Source organism: Somniosus microcephalus, chromosome 2, assembly GCF_052327205.1.
Source record: "Somniosus microcephalus isolate GS21.2 chromosome 2, FLI_Smic_1.0, whole genome shotgun sequence".
NCBI classification, from domain to species: Eukaryota; Metazoa; Chordata; class Chondrichthyes; order Squaliformes; family Somniosidae; genus Somniosus; species Somniosus microcephalus.
In genome coordinates this window covers 15,270,445-15,288,462 of record NC_140988.1, presented here as the reverse complement: position 1 = coordinate 15,288,462, position 18,018 = coordinate 15,270,445, and positions in this window count along the sequence as shown.

Sequence of the window (18,018 nt, the reverse complement as noted above, 5' to 3'; positions counted from 1 at the left end):
AAAAAACTGCCTGTTAAACTATCTGTTAACAGGCAGTTAATTGGCACTAATCCCCTTCCAGCCTCGGGGAGGCGGCTCCCAGCACGGGTCGGGTACCCGCCTCCTGGGACATTGGCACGGAGGCGGGTTGGGGGGTGGGATGGGTTCCTGCCCCCCGATTCTGCAATTTTCCCACCACTCTCACCTTGGGGCTTGGAAAATCGAGCCCAAAATATTTAGCTTGTAAAATAGAAATTATTCAGCATTCTCTTCATCCCCATTTGTAATTATGCTTATTTGCATTGGCGCCAGCTGCACGGCAGGAGAATGATGAACTAGTGAGCTTAAAAAGCTACGGATATCTGAATGTTTTATTTAATGTTATTAGTCATAAATTTTGCATGTAAAGCTCTGGCACACAAATGCTGCATTTTAAAAATTATAACTATAATGTTGTGTCAGTTCGGTACAGATCCCGAGATTTCAACAATATAACAAAGTGTATTTGAATGTGCTATTATGGTGATTAAGCTGTAGTTTATGAAGACTGATATAGTTTTTTCTTTATGTAAACGTTGTATTTTAAAATACGGTTGCATGAGATAATTATAGTAATTTGAACAAGAATCGGCCCTTTGTAATCATTTTATGCTACAGTACACGCCTGTTAAGAACATAAGAAATAGGAGCAGGAGTAGGCCACACGGCCCCTCGAGCCTGCTCCGCTATTCAATGAGATCATGGCTGATCATTGACCTCAACTCCACTTTCCCGCCCGATCTCCATATCCCTTGATTCCCCTAGAGCCCAAAAATCTATCGATCTCCGCCTTGAATATACTCAAAGATTCAGCATCCACAACCCTCTGGGGCAGAGAATTCTAAAGATTCACAACACTCTGAGTGAAGAAATTCCTCCTCATCTCGGCCTTAAATGGTCGACCCCTTAGCCTGAGACTATGCTGGAGTGTTGATTTAAAGGGGCTCTGCTATCATGGTACCTCGGTGGCAAGGGGACGCAACACAGTGGTGCAGACACGATTCTCCGTGAGGTGTCCAATTTCAGCCGTGCATGCTGAGGAGGCCAGGCGTTTCCCCATAAGAAAGGAGGGAAGGAAGGAAAATGCTGTATCGGCACTGCCTATGCATCTCCCAGCAGCCAGTCACAGAAGGGGAGAGATCTGGGTGTAGGCCACTCAGGCAACCTGTCAGATGGGGATGGTGCGCGATACAGAGCGGGAGATTTTCACTGGCGTCTCTGGTGGAAAAGCTTACCGCCCTGCCCCTGCTCCCAATCAGCCGACATCACTTTGGAAAGAGGTCACTAGCATGGTGGATAGGGGAGTGTCTATGGATGTTATCTATATGGACTTCCAGAAGACATTTGATAATATTCCGCACAAGAGATTATTAGGAAAAATGAAAGTGCATGGAATTGGAGGGAATCTTGTGACACGGGTTGGTTGGGAGTTAGGAAACATGGATGACGGGGACATACTCGGATTGGCAGGATGTGACAAGTGGCATCATAGAAACATAGAAGATAGGAGCAGGAGTAGGCCATTCGGCCCTTCGAGCCTGCTCCGCCATTCAACGAGATCATGGCTGATCATCCAAACCCTAGCACCCGGTCCCTACACCGACAGCCATCCCACCCAAGCTCTATCCCCGTAACCCCGCATATTTAATCCCCCCTAACACTAAGGGCCAATTTTTTATCATGGCCAATCAACCTAACCCGCACATCTTTGGACTGTGGGAGGAAACCGGAGCACCCGGAGAAAACCCACGCAAACACGGGGAGAATGTGCAAACTCCACACAGACAGTCACCCGAGGCCGGATTTGAACCCGGGTCCCTGGCGCTGTGAGGCAACAGTGCTAACCACTATGCCACCGTGCTGCCCAGGGATCTGTACTGGGGCCTCTGCTTTTTTACCATATATATTAATGACTTGCATCAAGGAATAAAGAGTTATATATCCACGTTTGCAGATGACACTAGGTTAGGAGGAACAGTAAGTTGTGCTGATGGAAGTAGGCAGTTACAAAGTGACAGAGACAAGCTAAAGTCCCCGCGGGATGCCGATTTTGCACCCACAGACCCTCTGGCCATACGATAATGAGGCTCGGTCCTCAAAATGGACAGGGACTACTGGCTGGCTGGCCACCTGATCGGTACAGTCTACAGAAAAGAAAATCAGGGGGCAGTGAGTATAATAGGGAGGGGCCAAGGGGGTGGGAAGGGGAGAGGAAGAGGAGGGGGAGGGTTAGAATTCCCCCAAAAGAAAGCAAAAAGCATAAATATCCCCCTCCCCCCCCCCATCCCCCTCCACTGGATAACAGGGCAAGTATCTGCCATCAGTTCAAATCATCTGACCTTGAAATTAAAACTGCGACTTTCAGTGGTGCTGTATTTAAACTTCCCAGATCTACCAGTTAGAAATACGGCTGTGAATTACGTTCTGTCATCACCTCAGATGCAGACATTCGCTGCATTTATTTATTTATAACCAGGAATTTCTCTTCAAAAACAGAAATGGGAAAGCAACACCCCTGTACTGCGTACAGTTCCGGTCGCCATATTATAAAAAGGATATAGAGGCACTGGAGAGGGTGCAGAGAAGATTTACAAGGATGATACCAGAAATGCGAGGGTATACCTATCAGGAAAGGATGAACAGGCTGGGTCTCTTTTCTCTTGAAAAAAGAAGGCTGAGGGGTGACCTAATAGAGGTCTTTAAAATTATGAAAAATTTTGATAGAGTGGATACAGAATGTTTCCACTTGTGGGGAAGAGCATAACCAGAAGCCATCAATATAAGATAGTCACCAAGAAATCTAATAGGGAATTCAGAAGAAATCCCTTTACCCAGAGAGTGGTGAGAATGTGGAACTCGCTACCACAGGGAGTGGTTGAAGCGAATAGTATCGATGCATTTAAGGGGAGGCTGGACAAGCATATGAGGGAGAAGGGAATAGAGGGTTATATGATAGGTTTAGATGAGGAAAGACGGGAGGAGGCTCGAGTGGAGCATAAACACCGGCATGGACTGGTTGGGCTGAATGGCCTGTTTCTGTGCTGTATATCCTATGTAATCCTGTGTATCCTTTAAGGGGATTATTTGCGCAAGGCTCTAATTCACACTCCATACATTTAATAGGAATTATTGGATAAAAGGGTACATTCTCCTTATCACGGGTATAGGCGTTCTTTAGTATTATTACTTGTCCTTGGGATGTGGGTGTCGCTGGCAAGGCCGGCATTTATTGCCCATCCCTAGTTGCCCTGAGGTGAATCTTTGGAATTCTCTTCCCCAAGAGAGCTGTGGAGGCTGGGTCATTGAATATATTTAAGGTGGAGATGGACAGATTTTTGAACGATAAGGGAGTCAAGGGTTATGGGGAGCGGGCAGGGAAGTGGAGTTGAGGCCAAGATCAGATCAGCCATGATCTTATTGAATGGCAGAGCAGGCTCGAGGGGCCGAATGGCCGACTCCTGCTCCTACGTCTTATGATCTTATGTTGGTGGGCCTTCGTCTTGAACTGTTGCAATCTTAAAATTTTTTGATGCAACTGGGTGGTTTGCTAGGCCAATTCGCAGGGCATTTCAAAGTCAACCATGTTGGTGTGGGACTGGATTCACGTATAAACCAGACTGGGCAAGGACGGCGGGTTTCCTTTCCTAATGGACGTTAGTGAACCAGTTGGGTTTTTTACAACAATCTGACGGCTTCACGGTCACTTTTACTGAGCCCAGCTTTCGACTTCCAGATTTTTTTTAAACTAAATTCAAAATCTCAAACTGCCAGGGTGAGATTTGAACTCAAGCCATTCAATAAGATCATGGCTAATCTTCTACTTCAACTCCACTTTCCCGCCCGATCCCCATATCCTTTGATTCCCTTAGTTGTTTTCAAATCCCTCCATGGCCTCGCCCCTCCCTATCTCTGTAATCTCCTCCAGCCCCACAACCCCCCGAGATATCTGCGCTCCTCTAATTCTGGCCTCTTGAGCATCCCTGATTATAATCGCTCCACCATTGGTGGCCGTGCCTTCTGTTGCCTGGGCCCTAAGCCCTGGAATTCCCTCCCTAAACCTCTCCGCCTCTCTACCTCTCTTTCCTCCTTTAAGACGCTCCTTAAAACCTACCCCTTTGGCCAAACTTTTGGTCACCTGTCCTAATATCTCCTTTATGTGGCTCGGTGTCAAATTTTGTCTGATAAAGCTCCTGTGAAGCATCTTGGGACGTTTTACTACATTAAAGGTGCTCTGTCAATGCAAGTTGTTGTTGTTGTAGTGTCCAAAGATCTATCGATCTCCGTCTTGAATATACTCATCGACTGAGGAAACCTCCCCAGCAAAGAGGCGCAGAGATTCACGCTGCCTCTCTGGCTGAGAACTGCTGACACGGTATCGGCCAGCGATCAAACCAGGAGCTTGCTGAGGCTATTTGCTTTGTGCCTTGAGTGCATCAGATGCCTTGGTCAGCAGTTGAAGTAATGCTGCAACACTGGGAATTATGCACAAGTTTTCTGACGATCTTCTTGTTCTTCTCAGGTAGTCCCTCGGAACCGAGGATGACTTGCTTCCACATTAAAAATGAGTTCTCAGGTGACTGGTGAGTCTAATGCGGGACCTACAGTCTCTGTCACAGGTGTGGGGCAGATGGTGGTTGAAGGGGGCGGGTGGGTGGGGTGCTTGGGTTGACGCGCGCTCCTTGCACTGCCTGCGCTTGGCTTCCGCTTGCTCCCGGCGAAGTGACTCGAGGTGTTCGGCGCCTAGACAATCTAGAGTCAGTGACTGAGTTGATATGTTACCTACTCTGCCCCTGCACTGTGGAAACTTCAGTGATGCAGGATGCAATGGTAAAATGATTGTCTTCTACGACTAGAAAGTATAGAGTGGTTACACAAAGACCATCTTTGAAGTATAAAACACAATGGGGGGAAAATTCAGTTGTTTGCGCCTCCCATTAGCACTTTAAGAGGGCGCTAATGAGGCGCAAAGCAACTAGCGTCCGAACGCGGCGATGTTTGCGCCGCTCGCGAAATTAACTAGACATTTTGCGATGGCGCTAAACACTACCGCCACGATCTCCTGTGCCGGCAGATCGTGACGTCGTGGAGTGCGCAACGCCCCGGTAGCGCCCTGGACCGGATATTGAGTGGCGCCCCCTGCCTTACCGCCTGCCGCTAGCAACGACAGGTTGAGGGGAGCGTTTTGCTGTCAGAAAGGGACTGGGGGAGCGCTATTTAAAGGTGACCGCTTCCTGCCTTTTTTTGTTGGTGACATTTTTGCACCACGCATTCTGAGAGAGAGAGAGAGAGACTTCTGGAGAGATTCAACGCTGTGTGAAGGAGTTTTGGGTACTGAGCAGCACTTGGCACGTTCATTTTGATTTGCCCTTCCTTGCTTCGCCAGCGCTCTGAGGTAGCGCCTCGCTCCTCGGCCTTTGCGCCTTAAGACAGGTGTGAAGCGCCTGATTTAGCGCTCCAATCACCTCCAGGGGCGATAATAGCCAAGTTTGCTGTTGGAGGCGATAATTAGCGCCAGGCGCTAAACTTTGCGCACGGCCGGTAATCGTGCCCCAAACGGGGCGATACTGAATTTTTCCCCCAGTGGCTCAACACAAGGATGAATAAAGAGACCAGTTGTGCTGTGTATTTATCAGTGTTTATTTAACGATACTGTATTTAAAACTCAGTGCACGTGTCACTTTAATTAGCCTTTTTCTACTGAGATACAAGTGTATTTAAATTGTCAGCCACATACATCCATGGTCCAATATACACAGGCCAATGTTCCGTGACATCTGATCACAAATAGAATCATAAAAGGAGGGAATCTTGGCCCCTTGTGCTTGTGTCATTACCAGCTCCACACCGGAGCTATCTACTTGCTCTTTCTCCATGTCCTTTAAAACATTTGTCTTCAAGTCTTTATCTAACTCCCACGGTACAATTTTAAAGGGGGGTGCGGGAACAGTGAGACCTGGGGTTTCACATACACAAATCTTTGAAGATGCAGCACAAGTTGATGAGGCTGTTAAAAAAGCATTCAGGATCCTTGGATTTATAAATCGAGACATAGGCCGGAATTTTGCCAGCGCTCAGTGGACGGGATGGGTGGCGGGTCAGCTGTTAAATTTTAAATGATTGACAGAGGGTCAGGAACCCGCTGTCAAAACGCACACACTGGACTTTCCCGATGTCGGATCTGCCAGCGCTGTGCAGACCCGACATGCAGCGGCGGGGGAGCCAATTTAAATCATGAGTGACTTGTTTACAGCCATGTTTTTTCCCAGCCTTTTGGATTTGACAGGTCGCCCACCAGTTTCCCACTGTGCCTAGACCTCGTCTGTGAAGCTGAGGCGGGAGGTCAGTGGCCATTGAATCAGCTGATGAGTTGACAGCTTCAAATAGCAAGTCAAAGTTCCCAGCTGATTGAGAAATGTTCCCTTAACCAATAGCTTCTCTAAACTGCATTTCCACTACAGATTCAGGATGCTGCAAGTCTTTACACAAGTCTCCATCCCGTCTGACCTCATTACCTCTCACACCATCGACAGATCGCTTCTGTCATCTCTACTTCACCTGCCATCTATTCCATCAGCATGGGTGCCCTTGAAACTCTCTCAACTTGGTCCTCAGAATCCCACCATGATCAGCTCCAACACCAGCATCACCAGGCACACGAGCAGCACCAACAACATCAACCTTCTCTGCAATCAACTGATGTTGCACAGGACACAGGGCATCAGCACCCGACCACATTGCTGCCCGGGAGGCCAGGGATGGCCTCACCATGGCCACATTTACTTCACTTGATGCTGTACACCCTGGCTGCCACATGATGTGCCAGGTTGGCACCACCCCACACCAACACCATAATTTATCCCTACAATGCCCAAACCATTCCTTTCACACTCATCACCATTGTGGGGGGTACCGTTATGTCTCACCATTCACTGCAACTCACTAAGCCACTTCCAAAGGTGCACATAAATCTGTCCAAGAATGCAAAGTGTTGAAAATAAAGGTTTCAATGTTTGACAACACATTAAGAGAAACTTTACATGAACATTGCTTAAAACACCCAAGTGCCTACCCTTGTGTGTTGTTAGTTGGTATGATTGGACTAGGATGAGGGTGAGTGTGAGGGGTGGCTAGTGAGATGGGGATGTGATAATGTAGACAGAGAGGGATGGGTGGAGGTGCAAGATAAGTTGGTGTGAGTAAGGATGTGCAGGAGTAGGGTAGGGAATGCAGAGTGATGGGAATGTGCTGAGAGGCACAGCAGGATGAGGTTGAGTGTGGCTTTGTACAAACATTTCATGAATTGCGGAGATCATTGAAAGGTTTGCATATATATAAGCATATGGAGGGAGTCGTGGGAGAGCCTGGGTGCAGCGATTGTCAATGTCTGCAGCACCTCAATGCTGTAGAACACTGACAGCACAAATGTCAAACTAAAGTTGGCCATGGTCCCTTTAAGGAAACCGGCTGATGACGTGTCATCAAATGACTTCACCAGACCCGCTTCCTCTAGTTGGCCGGGAAACGCGCTGGGCGGGTGTAACAAGCCCAATCAGGGGAAAGTCAGTTCAGAGGCCGAGCTGGAGCCAGCAGCGAGGTCAGGACCCGCCACCAACGTCGCCCGCCATGGACCCGCCAAGGTTCGAAAAATCATGGCCATAGGCCTCTATATTAACCACCCCCCCCCTCCCCACCCAAAACAGGCAGGAGAGGGTCGGGGGGAATTAAACATTAAAAAAAGAGGGAACGCGATCTCCACCTGCTGCAATGGCCTCTCTCTCCTCTCCCCTCAAGCCCTGGTCTCTGGCCTTCCCCCCCTTCCGTGATGACCGCTCTCTCATCCCCCTCCCCCAAACCCCTGATCTTTGGCCTTCCCTCCTCCAGTGATGACCTCTCTCTGACCCGGCCCCAAGCCCTGATCTCTGGCTTTCTGCCCTCCTGATTGCCGGGGACTGTTGCCATTGGTACCCGGCTACAGCTTCCTGCCGCTATTTCTTCCGCCCGGCAGCCCGCCAGCCTCTCAATTATCCAACTGCCGGGTGGGAAACGGGAGGAAAAATTTAGAATGAGGTCCTGCCGTTAAATTCCGCAGGACCTCCACGTACCCAGCCTCAACGTGTCCCCTGGTTTTTTTCACCCTTTCCCACCCCCTTCCCGCCTCCCCGTAGGTATCGGGGACTTAGAGTACAAAAGCAAGGAAGTTCTGCTAAACCTTTAAAAATCACTGGTTGGGCCTCAGCTGGAGGATTGTGTTCAATTCTGGGCACCACACTTTAGGAAGGATGTCAAGGCCTTAGAGAGGGTGCAGAGGAGATCTACTGTGGCTCAGTGACCACACTCTCGCCTCTGTGCCAGAAGGTTGTGGGTTTAAATCCCATTCCATGATACTTGAGTACAAAATACAGGCTGACACTTCAGTGGAGTGCTGAGTGAGTGCTGCACTGTCGGAGGTGCCGCCTTTCAGAGGAAATGTTAAAATGTCTGCCCTCACAGGTGGATCCGAATCGAAGAGGTGTCCTGGTCACTATTTATCCATCCAACAGCATCACCAAAACAAAATAGATGATCTGGTCATTAACCAAATCACTTTCAATAACACTTAACCATTGATAAATAATGGACTAAGGAATTTCAGACTGACTTTCAAACACATTCATTACGAATATCACGCCACATGACTCGACCACAGTGCCCTGTTTCTAATATCAATGAAAAAAAGTCTCCCTAACTACATATAGTTTCTGTTTATTCAACACGGCAGGTTAATATGAAAGTGGCTGCTCATTTATATGTATGGTTGCAAAAATAAACTATTAAAGAAAGTAGGTTATGTATCTACTGTCTGTTTTAGCTGTTGTATAATTTGCATTGCATTCATCAGATAAAATATGACCAATATATTGAATGAATGCTGCTCGATGAGAATACAAAGAGCCAAGAATAAAATATATTTCAAATACTGTATGTTATCAATTTATTTGCTTCAATTGGGCATTTTATCATCAGTTTATATTATAGTGCATCTGCGTAATATATTATCCATTTGGGTAGTAATTCATTGCACCACACAGTGTTCCAGTGATAGGAAGCGAAAACATAGCCTAGGTTAACTTCTTACAAATTGGTTTCTGCCACATTGAATGGGTTTTCATGTTGCACATCAGCCTTTTAACAATGATGTTGGAAATGAAGATGGGTTCTGACACCAAATAAATTGTTTTTTTTCCGGGATGTTTTCTTTTTCTTTAATAGATGTTTCAGCACTAACATTTTATTCCAAATTCAAATACTAATAATAAATTATTATTTTGGTTATGTGTTGCAAGCATACAATAGTGTCAAAGAAAGCCAGTGTGGGCCTCAGTGTCAACTATTATTCCTGTAGTGGTCACAAACAAAACATGTGTGCGCCAAGTACAAGCCTCTTCCCACCAATGACTACATTTATGAAAATTAATCTCCAGATCTTTCCAAATGATTTTATTGATTTTTGATGTAGGCTCATAAAGGGAAGAGATTGGTAACGAGCAAACGGTTTCTATTGTTTTTTTTTGTATCACTCTTTAGGGTTTTTGCCCTGTTTGGTTTCAAAGCTGAACGAGAAATACGATTGTCAAAGAGGCTGGGACAAAGAGATTTGGTGATGCAGCCTGTTAGCCACAATCCTTTGACTTGTAGGACCTCATCTTAAATTCAGCCCAGACTGACACCCACATGCCTACTGTCTTCTTTCCAAGTGGACCATCAGCCTTTCAACACAAGTGTCAACTTGTCAGTGATTGAGAAGACAAAGAATTTTTCACTGGAGGTTGTCAACCATTCAGATCAGTCGGAGGCCAGTGATTTTAAATGGGTTCATGCCTCCTTTAGAATAGCAGTCAGAGAATGAGTTAAGCAGTCGAACTTATTGCCAACAGTAACATCCAGCCTTGCGTCTTAAGAGTTTTTAAAGAAAAGTGGCGGAGGGGGTTTAGCAAGGGAATTCCAGAGCATGGGGCCTGGGCAGCCAATGGTGAGACGAAGGAAGTGGGGGATGCACAAGGGGCCAGAGGAATGGACAGTTATGGAGAGGGGTTGGAGTGCTGGAGGTTACAGAGAAAGAATTTAAACATGAGTATGAGAATTTTAAACAGCTATTTAATGTATTAAATTAAAGACGTGCAATCAGAAAGAATTTTCAAATCTGCCATAGACTAATTAATGAAACACCACATACAGGTAGGAGAAAAAACAAAGCCATAAAATGGAGTCAAGCAAGAGATTAAGGTGAAAAAGTGGCATGTTTTCGACTGCTGAGTTGATGGATGCTGATGTTAAAAGGGAAGAAGAACCAGGAAAAAGCAATAGGAGATCAGATGATATTTCTAATTCTAACCCTATGTTTCCATCCTGCGAAAGCCATTAGCAAAAATGTTCTCTCATCATTTTATCACCCGTTGCTTATTAAATGGGAATTAACGGCTTGCTAATGGCCCTTAATGCCGAGTGGTGCAATAAATTCTCCGATGGCGCCCAGAACTCCACATCTGAATGGAAGTCATTATTTGTCCAGGAAGATATGACGTTGTTGATCATTACAAGTGCCTCAGGAGACAAGGAGCAGAGCGGGTTTGAAGACTTCAAACCACCCTTGTATGTCAGTAAAGCAGCAGCTACATGTCCCAAAATGAAAGAATGGTGCCCATTGTAAGCAGTTCGATCCTGACACCAGAATATGGTTTGCAAATACTCTTGTTTATTGTATCAGACGAAGTCCAGATACGCACAATGGCCTAGAAATTCATCTCGGGCGGTAGCGCAAAGCGGGCGGTATTGGATCGGCCGCTCGTTATACGCAGCGCCTGGTATTCAGTTCCAATGCAGTCATCTGTGGAGATGAACTATCTGATATCAGCCTGAAATTTACCTTCCATTCGCTTGAACCGGTGTCCCCATATACGACACATATGGAGTACTCGAGATTTACCTTTCATCAGTATCCTTTTTTTTTAACAACTGAACCATGTGCATGGGCCCAGCATCAATAAAAGGAAGATAGTGCTTTTATTTGCAGGGGTGACTCACTTATTGGCTGATCTCGACAACCTCCAGACTTGGGCTGGTAAGTGGCAAGAAATGTTTGCGCCGCACAATTGCCAGGCAATGACAATCTCCAACAAGAAAGAGCCTAACCACCTTCTCACTGGCATTACCATCACCGAGTCTCTCACCATCAACATCCTGGCGGGTCACCATGGGTCAGAAACTCAAATGGACCAGCCACATAAATACTGTGGCTGCTACAGCAGATCAGAGGCTGGGTGTTCTGCAACGAGTGTCTCACCTCCTGAGTCAGGAGTGTGCTCGAATACTCTCCACTTGCCTGGATGAGTGCAGCTGCAACAACACTTAAGAAGCTCAACACCATCCAGGACAAATCAGTTTGCTTAATCGATACTTCATCCACTGGCCTAAACATCTGCCCCCTACACCACCGGTGTACCGTTGCTGCAGTGTGTACAATCTACAGAATGTACTATAGTAACTCACCAAGGTTTCTTTGGCAACACCTCCCAAATCCGCGATCTCCACCACCTAGAGGGACAATGGTAGCAGGCGCATAGGAACCATCACCTCCAAGTTCCCCTTCAAGTCGCACATCACCCTGACTTGGAAATATATCGCCGTTCCTTCATCGTCGCTGGATTCCCTCACCAGCGAAATCATTTTTTCTGTATCTACCCTATCGAATCCCTTAATCATTTTAAACACCTTGATTAGATCACTCCTCACCCTTCTCACTTCAAGGAAATACAGATCAAGTTTATGCAACATGTCCTCATATTTTCATCCTTTAAGCTCTGGCATCATTCTGGTGAATCTGAGCCGTACCTCGTCCAAGGCCCAACATATCTTTCCTGAAATAAAAACAGAAAACGCTGGTTGGGCAGCATCTGTGGAGAGGGAAACAAAGTTAGCATTTCAGGTCGATGACCTTTCGTCAGAACAGTCTTTCCTCTTTTCTGAGGTTTGCTGCCCAGAATTGGACACAGTACTCTCGATGGGATCGGAGCAAGGCTCTGTAGAACTGAAGCATCACTTCCTCACTTTTGCAGCCGAAGCTCCTTGAGATAAAGGGCAACGTTCTATTAGCCTTTTTGATTGCTTTTCCTACCTGTGCGCTAGCTTTTCGTGCCCTACTGTGTTCAATCACACACAGGGCTTCCTAAACAACTGGTACAAGTTCACACACAGGATGTGAATAATAGTGGGTGTGTATACGTGTTCCTCCTATGACACTTCCTCCTCCGTTTCCTAAAAGTCACCTGCCCATGTCGGACATTTGATGCTTGTCCTTACAAACAGAGATTTACAATGACAGGCAGCTTGGGTTGTCCTTGGATATAGAGGGGTTTCCTCTACTTGGAGGTCACTCGCTCATTAATTTCAAATGTTGCATCTGGGTCACATTGCGATGGGAGCAGGATGCTCACATTAAAAGCACCATGCACTTGCTCATAGGGACCACATTTTATTCCCACAAGGTATGGATGGTGCAAGAGAAATGGTGAGGCTGATACAACACAGACAGCAATGTAATGTTTCGAACAACATTCTGGCTGCCATCACAGACCACATGTTCTTGAGGTTTTCTGGCTGTCTATTGGATATGTCGGGGTATGAATTGGTCTTGGGCTGCACTGCAAAACGGAAAATAGTGACTCAGCATGGCACTAATTCGAAGAAGAGCAGGGGAGTTCTCCGCAGTGTCCTGGCCAATATTTATCCCTTAAACAACATCACTAAAACAGATTATCTGGTCATTATCACATTGCTGTTTGTGGGAGCTTGCTGTGTGCAAATTGGCTGCCGTGTTTCCTACATTACAACAGTCATTACACTTCTAAAGTACTTGATTGTCTGTACAGCGCTTTGGAACATCCTGAGGTGGTGAAAAGTGCGATATAGATGCAAGTTCTTTCTTTCTTTCAGCTGCTTTTTGCACTCCGGGCTGCCGATTCTCTGTCACTGCTCTACCTCCCAAGGCCAATCTCTACCCCGCCGTATCACGGAGAGGGGAGCCGTTAGTTTGTGGCCAAAATTCATCCCGAGAAATGACAGAGTAGAGGCCAGCTGAACCAATGTTACTGCAGCTTTTGTCAGCCGATGCATTCTGGCTGGCTGTTGCCGTGGGTGATAACAGAAAAAATGTTGTCACAAGTGGGACATTTCTTGAAATGCTGCAGGACATTGCAGTCCCTCCTTGGCTTCCCCCCTCCCAAAACGTTCAAGCAGAGGGTCATTACATTCCCATTAAACACCGAGTGACATTTCATTCAGTTACCAGTTCACTGACAGCCCTGCTTCTTAAACAGCTCAGATGGCTCATTCAGTTTAAATTGATGAAACTGGTCTGAAATTGACAAGTGAATTGATGAGAAGGGGATATTGCAGCTTTAAGAGGGGCACAGTCATCTCTTTTGGTATTTTTTTCCAGGTGGCCTCAGTTCCTGAATAGGTCAGCAGGAACCCACATTGAAAGTACTTCCACTTTGGATATGGGGAACTGTTTGAAAAAATAAAGGCCTAGAAATTCAGTTGGCGCCGCGCCAGGGCTTTAGCGCCGGAAAGTTAGCGCCGGCGCTAAGTCCCCCTGCGCGCGCCAAAAATTCAGTAGCGCCGCGCCCAAACGGCTGCCGGCGCTACTGAAGGGTGTTTGCGCCTGAAAATGGGCGCTACCTGCCGCATTGCGGCGCTATTCCGGCGCTGCGGCGCCCGATGCGGTGCGGCAGGCTCGGGAAGTGCAGGCCTCCTCCTTCAGTTAAGGAGGAGCTGCCTGCACCCGCCCGCTGGCCGGTAAAATCTTCACAAAAATGAGCCCGGCACCTCGGGGAAGTGCCGGGCTCGCAGCCCAGAAGCATCTGTTCCGCGGGGGGGGGGTGGTGGAGGAGTCCGGGGAGGGAGGTGCGGGCAGGCGGCCGGCGGGAAAGCGGCCGGCCGCCGTGCGACCTTAATGCGCCGGCGCAAACTCCTGTAAGACTCGGTTGCCAGAGTCTTAGTTGCGGCTGCCACGGGCGAGGCGGCCGCAACTCAATTTCAGCGCTGGGGCCCGTCACCACGGCAACCGGGACGCTGCGCACACCGATGACGTCATCGGTGCCGGCGCAGCGCAACCGGTCTACCGCCGATGGTAGGGCCCCAGGGAATTTCTGAACCGGCTGTAAGTCCAGCGCAATGACCTCTAGCGCCGCAAAATGGGCGCAAAGCCCACTCAATTTCTAGGCCAAAGACTTTCATTTATATAACGCCTTTCACGACCTCAGGATGTCCCAAAGCGTTTTACAGCCAATGAAGTACTTATGCAGTGTCATCAATGATGTCATGTAAGAAACACGGCAGACAATTTGCGCACAGCAAGCACCCACAAACAGCAATGTGATAATGGCCAGATAATCTGTTTTATTGTGATGTTGATTGAGGGATAAATATTGGTCAGGACACCGGGGGTAACTCCCCTGCTCTTCTTCAAAATAGTGCCATGGGATCTTTTACGTCCACCTGAGAGAGCAGACGTGGTCTCGGTTTTATGTCTCATCTGAAAGACGGCACCTCCGACAGTGCAGCACTCCCTCAGCACTGCACTGGAGTGTCAGCCTAGATTTTTGTGCTCAAGTCCCTGGAGTGGGACTTGAACCCACGACCTTCTGACTCAGAGGCGAGAGAGTGCTACCCACGGACTGGCATTGGATGCTACATCTTCAAATGGTTCTGCTTTTTTAATGCTTTCTCTTCCTTTGAATTTCACATCTTTCAATGAAAATATTAAAAATGCTGTGAGGCCAGACATGGGATACAATTAAACCGTCACCTACAGCCTTGTTTAAAATTCTGGCCATATGGTTTGCAAGATATCAGCCTTTGTTCAACGGTAGTCAAATAGATTGTCATGAATCTTATCATTCATGAAGAAATGACTCATGAAATAACACTGGCTGGTCAGATTGTGGCGCCGTCCAAGGAGTATAAATACTCCGGTGTGGGCCCAGCTTGCCCAGGATGTTTTTGTAACCAGGAACTAGTGATGTAACTAGAATCTCATGGTTGTGAAACAGTTGATTAAAGCCTTGTTTTATACTCAACCAAGTGCATAGTGAGTTTTCTTACATCATAGATTTTTGTTTTAATCGCATTCCTGTAAAATGTGAGCTATCACTAGGTTCGGAACGCAAACAAATTCTCATTCAAATACAAAGGACCAGTGCAGGGCAGAACCTGAACCTGTCGGTTCTGCACCGTCAGCGTCTCATGGTCTGCTTTGCTTTTGGACTTCAGTCCAAAGCTTCATGCTCCCTACAGAGGTACCCATCACATATTGGCCCAAAAATTGCATACCTCCGGAGTACGCCACAGACCTGCAAAAAGAACACGCACCTACCTGGTGGGGGCCCTCCTTCGTACACTTGGCAGTTGATTTTCGTGGAGCCGTCAGGCGGGGTTTCAGGTGTGTGGGGGGGGAAAATCCCGAATTCAAGGGTCCCGACACCATCCCGCCCAAAACCCCGCTCCACGCAGCTTTCAGAGGCGGCGGGTACCCGCCCCGCACTGGGACCCGCCGAAACCAGGCGGGAAGGGATTAGTGCCAATTAACTGCCTGTTAACGGGTAGTTAACAGGCAGTTTTTAGCCTAATCCCTATTTTGAGGGGTTTCGTGTGGGATTCCCGATGGCTCCAAACCACGCCAGGTTAGAGCAGGCAGGCCGTCGGGTTGAAGGAGTTGACGGGGTCGCGATGTCGGTGTTCAGATGAGTGATGGGTGCATGACTGCAAAGGTAAGTGTGTTTGGTGTGTCTAAAGTGTGTAAAGAACTTTTACTTACCTGTACTTACCTTAACAGCCTTTCTTCCTGTAGCCGTCGGGAGCCCATCACTAAGCCAGAACTTAAAGCTGAACGGCTACGATCTGTGAAAAGTGACAGCCTTCAGCTTTGAGTGCCGGTGTGAGTCCTAACTGAGTCTGTGCAGAAGGACTCATGTTAGAACTCGGACTGTCAGTGTTTCACAGCTTCAAACAAAGAAATTGCAATCTGTGATGTCACCTGTTGCTGGGTGGCCCTTAATTGGCCTGCTGAGCCTGCTGGGCGGGCTCAACAAGGTCAATCAAGGGAAAATCGCGCGGATTGGCTGGATGTTGAAGTAGGCGGGTCTAAAACCTGAAAGTTGTAGTCCCGCCTTCTTCCCGACAGCTTCGGGAAAATCGACCCCTTGCTCTCTGATGCTGCATGCTGGAGGGCAGTACTGGCCCATGGATCCCAGGGGCACAGCCCTTGCGGAAGCATACCTGGGATCACATGGGCCTAGACCTCCTATCAGCAAACAGATTGGGCTAGAAATTGGCCTCCTTAGCGCCTCCTGTTATAAAACATAGAAGATAGGAGCAGGAGTAGGCCATTCGGCCCCTTGAGCCAGCTCCGCCATTTAATGAGATTATGGCTGATCATCCAAATTCAGTACCCTGTCCCTGCTTTCTCCCCATATCCCTTGATTCCTTTAGCCTCAAGAAATATATCTAACTCCTTCTTGAATATATTTAATGAATTGTCCTCAACTGCCTTGTGTGGTAGAGAATTCCACAGGTTCACCACTCTCTGGGCGAAGAAATTCCTCCTCATCTCATTCCTAAATGGCTTACCCCTTATCCTTAATTATTGCCTCTGGGGGGCGATAAAGGGGCGCTAATGAGTTACTGCCCGGGAGCGGCGAGATGAATGACTCCCGCTAACTTGGCTGGGAGGTTTGCGGCGGCGGTAACACTTTGCGCCACGGTCTCCTGCACCCGGAGATCGTGATGTCATTGCCGTGCGCATCGTCCCGGTGGCGCCCCGGACCCGAACTTCGGTTCTGCCCCCGCTGTCGTGTCGCCGGCCGAAAACAGCGACAGCTGCAGAAGGCGTTGTTCGGGAGGCCGGGCGCTTCGGGGGTGCAAGTTAAAGGCGAGGTTGCCGAGATAAGTAGGAAAATTTGTAAAATGGGTTTGACGTGAATCTTGTCATTCATGTGGAAATGACTTATGAAATAATACTGGGCGGCCTGCTGGTGGTGCTGTCCAGGGAGAGTATTACTCGGGCATGGGCCCAGCTTGCTCAGGACATTCTTAACAGGAACTAGTGGAGGACACAACTAGACCTCCATGTTGTAAAACAGTTGATTAAAGCTTTGCTTAACGCTTAGACCAAGTGCCGAGTAGTTATCTTACGTCAGGGTTTTTTCAAATTTTCCAATTCTCCTGGGCTGCGATCGATCAGCCCGGTGCTCTGCTGGAGTGTGCGGGGCTGATCGGGTCGGATCGTGGCCACCGTCGGGGACCAGCTCACTGGTCCCAATGCAGAGTCTGCAGCGACGGCCCTTCCCTTTATGGGAGGGAAGGAGCCTCAGATCGCGACAGAGCTGCACCACTACCGCCCTGCCTGCCTCCTTTAGCGCTCCAGGAAGGAAGCAGAGTGTTTGATTTAGCGCTCCACTTCCTCCCTGGAGCGCAAACCCCAAATTTACAAAAAAGCTGGGAACCATTAGCGCCTGGTGCTTTCAAAAGTTACCGCCCCCAAACAGGGCAATGCCGAATTTCTCCCCCAATGTCTATCATTCATTTAAATTACTACATTCCTACAGCCTTTAAAATACATACAGATTTAGTTTTTGTCGTGGGAATCCAATTCATTGCTCATAATTCCCACGTTTAAACAAATACTGTGCACTGCGCAGCAAGTTATGAAATGTAAACGTTATTTTAAAAAGACCTGTAGCTTTAACATACACTAGGATTGCTTCTCATTAAAGCTTCTAATGTTCCTGGATGTCATTTAATTTTTTAAAAAAGCATTTTTTTTCATTTCGGGTATCCCCTTACTGTTTCCAACAGCTGTAAAATTTCCCTATGTAATTGCTGGACAGTTGGTGGGCAATTAGCCCAACTCTGCGCCAGTAATTAGGTTTTCGGCGGCGGAGCAGATGGCCTGTCAACGCGCCC